The sequence below is a fragment of the Dipodomys spectabilis genome, unplaced genomic scaffold (genome assembly GCF_019054845.1).
Source record: "Dipodomys spectabilis isolate Male_0828 unplaced genomic scaffold, ASM1905484v1 ptg000623l, whole genome shotgun sequence".
Classification (NCBI taxonomy): domain Eukaryota; kingdom Metazoa; phylum Chordata; class Mammalia; order Rodentia; family Heteromyidae; genus Dipodomys; species Dipodomys spectabilis.
Genome location: NW_024871300.1, coordinates 323,929 through 331,088, shown reverse-complemented (window position 1 = coordinate 331,088; position 7,160 = coordinate 323,929). Strand labels below are relative to the sequence as shown.

Genomic DNA, 7,160 nt, shown 5'->3' with positions numbered 1-7,160 from the left:
ATCCATTCATCTAATGGGGCATCTGGGTTGATTCCATATCTTAGCTATCGTAAATAATGTTGCAATAACTATAGTTGTGCTGGTAGTTTTAGTATGGTCTTGTTTATGATCATTTGGGTACATCCCCAGAAGTGGGATTACTGTGTCATAGAGGAGTTTATGTGGAGTCTTTTGAGGAAACTCCATACTACTTTCCAAAGTAGTTGAACAAGTTTACACTCCCACCAAGAATGCAATACGGTTCCCTTGTGGCCACATACCTTTCAGCATCTGTTGTAAAAAATATGGAACGCTCCACGAATTTTCATGTCATCCTTGCGCCTGGGGTGTGCTAATCTTCTCTGTATTGTTCCAATGTTAGTGTATGTGATGCTAAATTGAGCATAAAGCATTTTTTATATATAAAGTATAATTTTCATTGATTTTTATTAAACTAGACAATTCAACAAAAAGTAAGTTCAAAAGAATTGTTGTGAAATTTTAGAATCATGTATTTCTTACATAAGCACACATTTAAGAATAAAATCAAGATAGACATGCCAAAAACAAAATAATTCTGGATATTTATTGCTCAAGAGATGTGTAGGAGGAGAAATTCAATTATTCTATACAAGGCACCTGTCAAAATGAACATTGCAAAAAGTGTTAAGGTTTGTTAAAAGTTTTAATGTTTTAAATATGCTTACTTTGGGGATTTTGCTTATATATGCCAAAAAATAGGACTATTTGGCAAGTATAAAACTTTTCTATAAAGTATTTAAGATTTATGGTAGCAGACATTAAGCATTAAGTATGTACATTTCAGAGTTTATGGAAACTTTATTAATGAGGAGTTGCAAAGTCTTCGTGTAAAGAAGCAGAGTGAAGAGTTAAGACTTTAACTACACAGTTTCTGTTAAAACTTTAGGGATTCCTTACTTTATTTGTTAGCAAGGAATAAATGATGATATAAGCCATAATGTACACATGTATGTTACTATTCACACACATACAAATACAAATGTATACATGCACACATGGAGAAAGACACATAATTACAGCCAACATAAGTTTCACCAGTTATTGAATATGCCTAAACGAAATACTTGGAACAATATGTGTTGAAGATGTATTTGTCTCTAAGAGTTCTTTTACCACTCCTCTTATCTCTTAAAACTGGTAGTTTTAGAGAGATTTGACTTACAAAATGCTGTACAAGTGATAGCAAGTCAATTGGGTATAAGTCATATGGTGTCTCCCTTCTTCTCACGGAATTCTTAGTCTTGTAGACACTCCCAACAACCAAAGTAGCAAGAGAATACCCTGGTAAAGAGTAAAGTTATAAGGCTTTAAATGGCATCTTTACTTGAGCTCTTTTTCCAACAGCCAGCATGAATTCCTAGGCAGATGAGTGAATCCTCAGAAAACTGGACTCTACATATACATTTAACTCCACTCATGATAATCAGTGGACAGAACAGATAATGAATAATCCAGAAGAGAGCTCCCAAAAAGCTCTACAAACACTAATGGTAAACATGGTAAATGAAAAGATTGAAAACCTGCAATGGACTCTGTGTGATCATGATAGGGAGAGAGAGGTGGCAAACCAAAGATCAAAACAGGAAGCTCATGGGCCTGAGGAAGCTACTCAAATATACATAAAGGAATTGCCTGAGCAGTTTGACTACACTCAAAAAGAAATAAAGAAATTGTGTGAGCAGGCTGAGATCAACCAAAGAGAACTACAGGAATTGCATGAACGTGAGGAAGCTAATCAAAGAGTAATACAGAAAATGAGAGTGGGATGAGAATAGACAGAGATCACTAGAGGCATTCATGCAATCCATAAACAGAGAGCTGAAAGAAGTCAGGGAGTCCACAAAGGGAATGCTGAATGGATCCCAACAGAAGAAATGGGAGTCCAAGGAAACCATAACTAATCAACTAAGTGATTTGAGAATAAACACTGAACACTAAATTAAGGAAGTAAAGAATTTCATACAAGATCTAAAACAAAGATCCAACAAAGAATTTGAAGCCATAAAAGCCCAACAACTATAAGGAAATAAAAAAAAGTAGAAAGTCTGGATAGTGGGATAGACCATGCAGAAGACTGAATCCTGAGGATAGAAGACAACCTAGATATTATAGAGAAAGAACATACAACCATCCAAGACAAATCCAAGAAATATGATAGATCTATTCAACATTCAACCCTTGGAAGACACCATTACAAGGCCTAATCTGAGGAAAATGTGTGTAGAGGAGCACCTAGAGCCAGAAGTCAATGGTCTAGGAAATTTGTTTAACAAGATCCTAGGAGAGAACATCCCAAACATGCAAAAAGATAGGCCTATTCAGATACAAGAAGCTTTTAGAACTCCCAATAGACCAGACCAGAACAGGATATCCCATTGTCACATTACAATATGCACAGGATCAATTCAGACCCAGGAAAAGATCCTTAAAGTTGTCATGGAGAAAAGATCAATCACCTGTAAAGGGAAACCAATTAGAATCACCTCAGATTTCTCAGCAGAGACAATCAAAGCAAGAAGAGCCTAGAATGATGTAAGCCATGCCGTAAAGACAAACACGAGTCAACCAAGAATAATTTACCCAGCTATACTCTCCTTAATAATCGGAGGTCAAATAAAACACTTCCATGGCAAAGAAAAATTGAAACTATGTATCTCTACCAAACCAGCCCTACAAAAGAATCTTAAAGATGTCCTACACAGAGAAAACCAACAAGACCACAATAAAGGCCAAGAAACAGCACCCAAACTGAGAATCCAAGAACCATAAGAATACAGTTGCGGCAGCCCCTAACAAGTTGGATAAAATGGCAGGAACTCCCAAATACCTCTGAGTTCTATCTCTCAACATTAACGGACTTAATTCTCCAATTAAGCAACAAAGTGTGTCTACTTGGATTAAAAAGCAAGATCCTTCTATCTACTACCTTCAGGATTTACATCTTGGCCAAAAAACAAACATTTTCAATTATAAAGGCTAGAACAAAATCTACCAAGCAAATGGTCCCCATAAACAAGAAGGAGTTGCAATCCTAATATCAGATAAAATAGACTTTTAATTAAAATTAGTGAAAAGTTCGGTACATACTAATTAAGGGATTACCCCTTCAGGAGGATATTACAATTCTAAATATCTATTTGCCAAACAACGGAGCACCCAAATTTATCCAAGAAACACTATTTTCCCTCAAATCCCACATAGATCTAAAGACATTAATTGTTGGGGACTTTAACACAGAACTTTCCCCACTAGATAGCTGAATTTCGCAAAAACACAATAGAGAAACCGCAGATATAAAAAACTGCATAAACCAAGTAGATTTAACAGACATCTACTGAATATTTCACCCAGCAGCATTAGACAATACGTTTTTCTCCACAGCACATGGAACATTTTCCAAAATAGACCACATTTTAGGCCACAAAGCAAACTTTTCAAAATTCAGAAACACTGAAGTTATACCTTGCATTCTCTCAGACCACAAGGGAATAAAATTAGAACTCAACACCAAATGCCACCAAAAAAAGTCATGTAATACATGGATCCTGAACAACACACTTCTGAATCACGAGTGGGTCATGGAAGAGATTAGAAAGGAAATTCAAATGTTCATGATATTCAACAAAAATGAACACACCAATTTGCTGTGTCCGCTGGGACACAGCAAACACAGTATTCAAAGGCAAGTTTATACCTCTGCGTTCCTACATCAACAAATTGGAGAGATGTGAAACCAATTTAATGAGACATCCGAGCCTCCTTGAAAAAGAGCAGCAAGATAAACACAATCCAGTAGATGCAAATAAATAATTAAAATTAAATCATAATTAAATGAATTGGAATGTAAAAAAAAAATAGAAAGAATCAAGAAACCAAAGAGTTGAGTCTTCAAAATATTTAACAAAATTGACAGACGTTTAGCAAACTTATCAGAAAAAGAAGAGAACACACCCAAATAAACTCAGAGATAAGAATGGAAATATCAGAGAAACAACTAAGATTCAGAACATTATAAGGGAATGCTTCTAAAACCTTTAAACTAATAAGTTTGAGAACTTGGCAGAAATGGACCTTATCCTAGCAAATACTGACATGCCGAAACTAAGCCAAGATGAGTCAAACTATCTTAAAAAGCCTATACCAAGCATTGAAATAGAACCAGCAATAAGAGCCCTCCCATGTAAGAAAAGCAGAGGACCAAATGGTTTTACAGCAGAATTCTATAAGGCCTTCAAAGCAGAGATCACACCAATACTCCTCCAACTCTTCAATGAAACTGAAAGAGAAAGTTCACTAATGAACTCATTCTATGAGGCCATCATAACACACATCCCAAAACCATGAAGGGCCTCATCAAGGAAAGAGAACTATAGACCCATTTCGTTTATGAACATTGATGCAATGTTTCTCAACAAAATTTTGGCCACTTGACTTCAACAATTCATCCAAAAAATCATACATCAGGGTCAAACAGGATTCCTTTCAGGGATGCAAAGCTGGTTTAATATATGCAAATCAATTAATATAATTCATCACATCAACAGCAGCAAGGATAAGAACCACACGGTAGTCTCAATAGATGCAGAAAAAGCATTCGACAAGATCCAACACCCCTTTATTATGAAGGTTCTGGAAAAATTAGGAATCCATGGAACATTCCTCAATACAATAAAGGCTGTATATGACAAACCTATAGCCATCATTTTACTTAATGGTGAAATACTAAAGCTATTTCCTCTTACTCAGGAATGAGACAAGGATGCCCACTCTCTCCACTTCTCTTCAATCTAGTATTTGAATGACTAACTACAAAAATAAGACAAGGTGAAAATAAAAAAGGGATCCAAATAGGGAAGGAAGAAGTAAAACTCTCCCTCTTTGCAGATGAAATGTTCTTGTAATTAAAAAATCGCACAGAGTCCACTCCAAAATTACTCAAGCTGATTCAAAACTTTGGCAAAGTAGCAGGGTGTAAAATGAATCCTCAAAAATCAATAGCTTTTCTGTATGCCAACAATAAGAAAAGTGTGGTTGAAATTAGGAAAGCAACTCCATTCGTAATAGCTCCACAAAAAAAAAAATACCTAGGAATTAGCCAAAGAAGTGAAGGGTATCTATGATGAAAAGTTTAAAAAACTGAAAAAAGAAATCAAAACTGAACTTAGAGAGTGGCAAAAACTCCCATGCTTCTGGATTGGAAAGATCAACATCGTGAAAATGGCAATGTTTCCAAAGACTATCTACAAATTCAAGGTGATTCCTATCAATATTCCAACCTCATTCTTCAAGGAAATAGAACAGGCAATCAAAAAATTCATATGGAACAATAAAAGACCCTGAATAGCAAAAAATGATCCTTAACAGAAAGAACAGTGCTGGAAGAATATCAATACAAATTCAAATTCAACTACATATCCATAGTAATCCAAACAGCTTGGTACTGGCACAAGAAAGACCTCAGGACCAATGGAATAGAATTGAAAACCCAGAAATGAACCTACAGAACTATAGCCATCTAATCTTCGATAAGGGAGCTAAAAAATAGAATGGAAGAAAGACAGCTTCTTCAGTAATTGGTGCTGGCAAAATTGGTAAACAACTAGTAGAACACTAAAGCAAGATACATATGTATCACCCTGAACCAGGATCAACTCCAAATGGATCAAAGACCTCAGAGTCAAAGCAGGCACTCTGAAAACATTACAGGATGGAATAGGAGAAACCCTAAGTCTTGTTGGCACTGGCTGAAATTTTCTTAGTAGAGACCTGGAAACACAACAAATCAAAGAAAAGTTGGACAAATGGGATTGCATAAAATTGCAGAGCTTCTGCATGGCAAAGGACATAGCTAGCAAGATTAATAGAAAGCCTACGGATTCGGAGAAGGTCTTCGCTAGCCATAAAATGGACAAGGGTCTCTTATCTAAAATATACCTGTAACTCAAAAATTAAATCCCCCCAAAAAAGTCTTCAAAGAAGATAAATAAGTGGGCTAAAGACTTAAAGAGAATGTTCTCTAAAGAAGAAAGAAGGATGGCCAGTAGGCAAATGAAGAAATGCTCAACCTCCCTAGTCATACAAGAAATATAAATCAAAACAACATTGAGATATCACGTCATGCCAGTTAGAATAGCAAAATTCAAGAACTCTAATAACAACAGATGCTGGAGGGGATGTGGAAAGAAAGGAACATTAATGTATTGTTGATGGGAGTCTAAACTTGTTCAGCCAGTTTGGAATTAATTATTGAGGTTCCTCAAAAGTCTTCACATAGAGCTCCCCTATGACCCACCAATCCCACTTTGGGTATTTACCCAAATGTTCACAAACAAGACCACACTAGAGCTTCTAGCACAACTATGTTTATTGCATCATTATTTACCATAGCTAATATATGGAATCAACCCAGATGACCCTTAGTAGATGAGTAGATCACGAAAATGTGGTAAATGTACACACTGGAATTCTATGTCTCCATCAGAAAGAATGACATTGCTCCATTTGTTAGGAAATGGAAAGATTAGGAAAAACAATATATTAAGTGATGTAAGCCAGGCCCAAAGAAACATTAAGTGCCATGTTTTCCCTTATTTGCAGTAACTAGTATATGTCTGAGACAAACAGAAACTGTCAGTCAAGTTGATGTTAGGGAAATGAAACCTAAGATATATATTCAATTGTTTATTTTTCCTGTAATGCGATTGTTTTTAACACATTTATAAGATTATTTCTTTTTTGCTTTGCATGTCCCTCCCCCACTGTAAAAAACCCTGCTTTCACTGTACTTGATGTTGTTATAATTTGTGAAGGGGAAGGGAAAAAGCAAATCGTTTAAATAATAGGGATACAGTTTGACCATTACAACAATGAGATGTACAAGTCATTATGTAGAAAACAAACTTTAAAATTTTGGTGGGGTGGGAGGATTGGTTGGGGAGTGGGGAGAGGACAGGAAGTTATGGGAAGGGGAAACAAAGGAGGAAGCTACCATGCTTGATAAGAAATGTAGTCATTATCTTGCCCATGTAATTGAAACCCCTTTGTACAGTACTTTCACAACAACAGCAAAACAATAAATTTAAATATGGAATCAAATTAGTTCCAATAATGCATTGCATTAAGGTATTTATAAATAACTG

At 35.7% G+C, this 7,160-nt stretch overlaps 1 non-coding gene across 1 annotated transcript; it reads right to left on the bottom strand.

Moving 5' to 3' along the window:
- Window positions 1–278: 278 nt before the first annotated feature.
- On the bottom strand, window positions 279–385 carry LOC122101079. Its single transcript, XR_006146305.1, has one exon. It is a non-coding gene; the product is annotated as a U6 spliceosomal RNA (small nuclear RNA).
- Window positions 386–7,160: the final 6,775 nt, after the last annotated feature.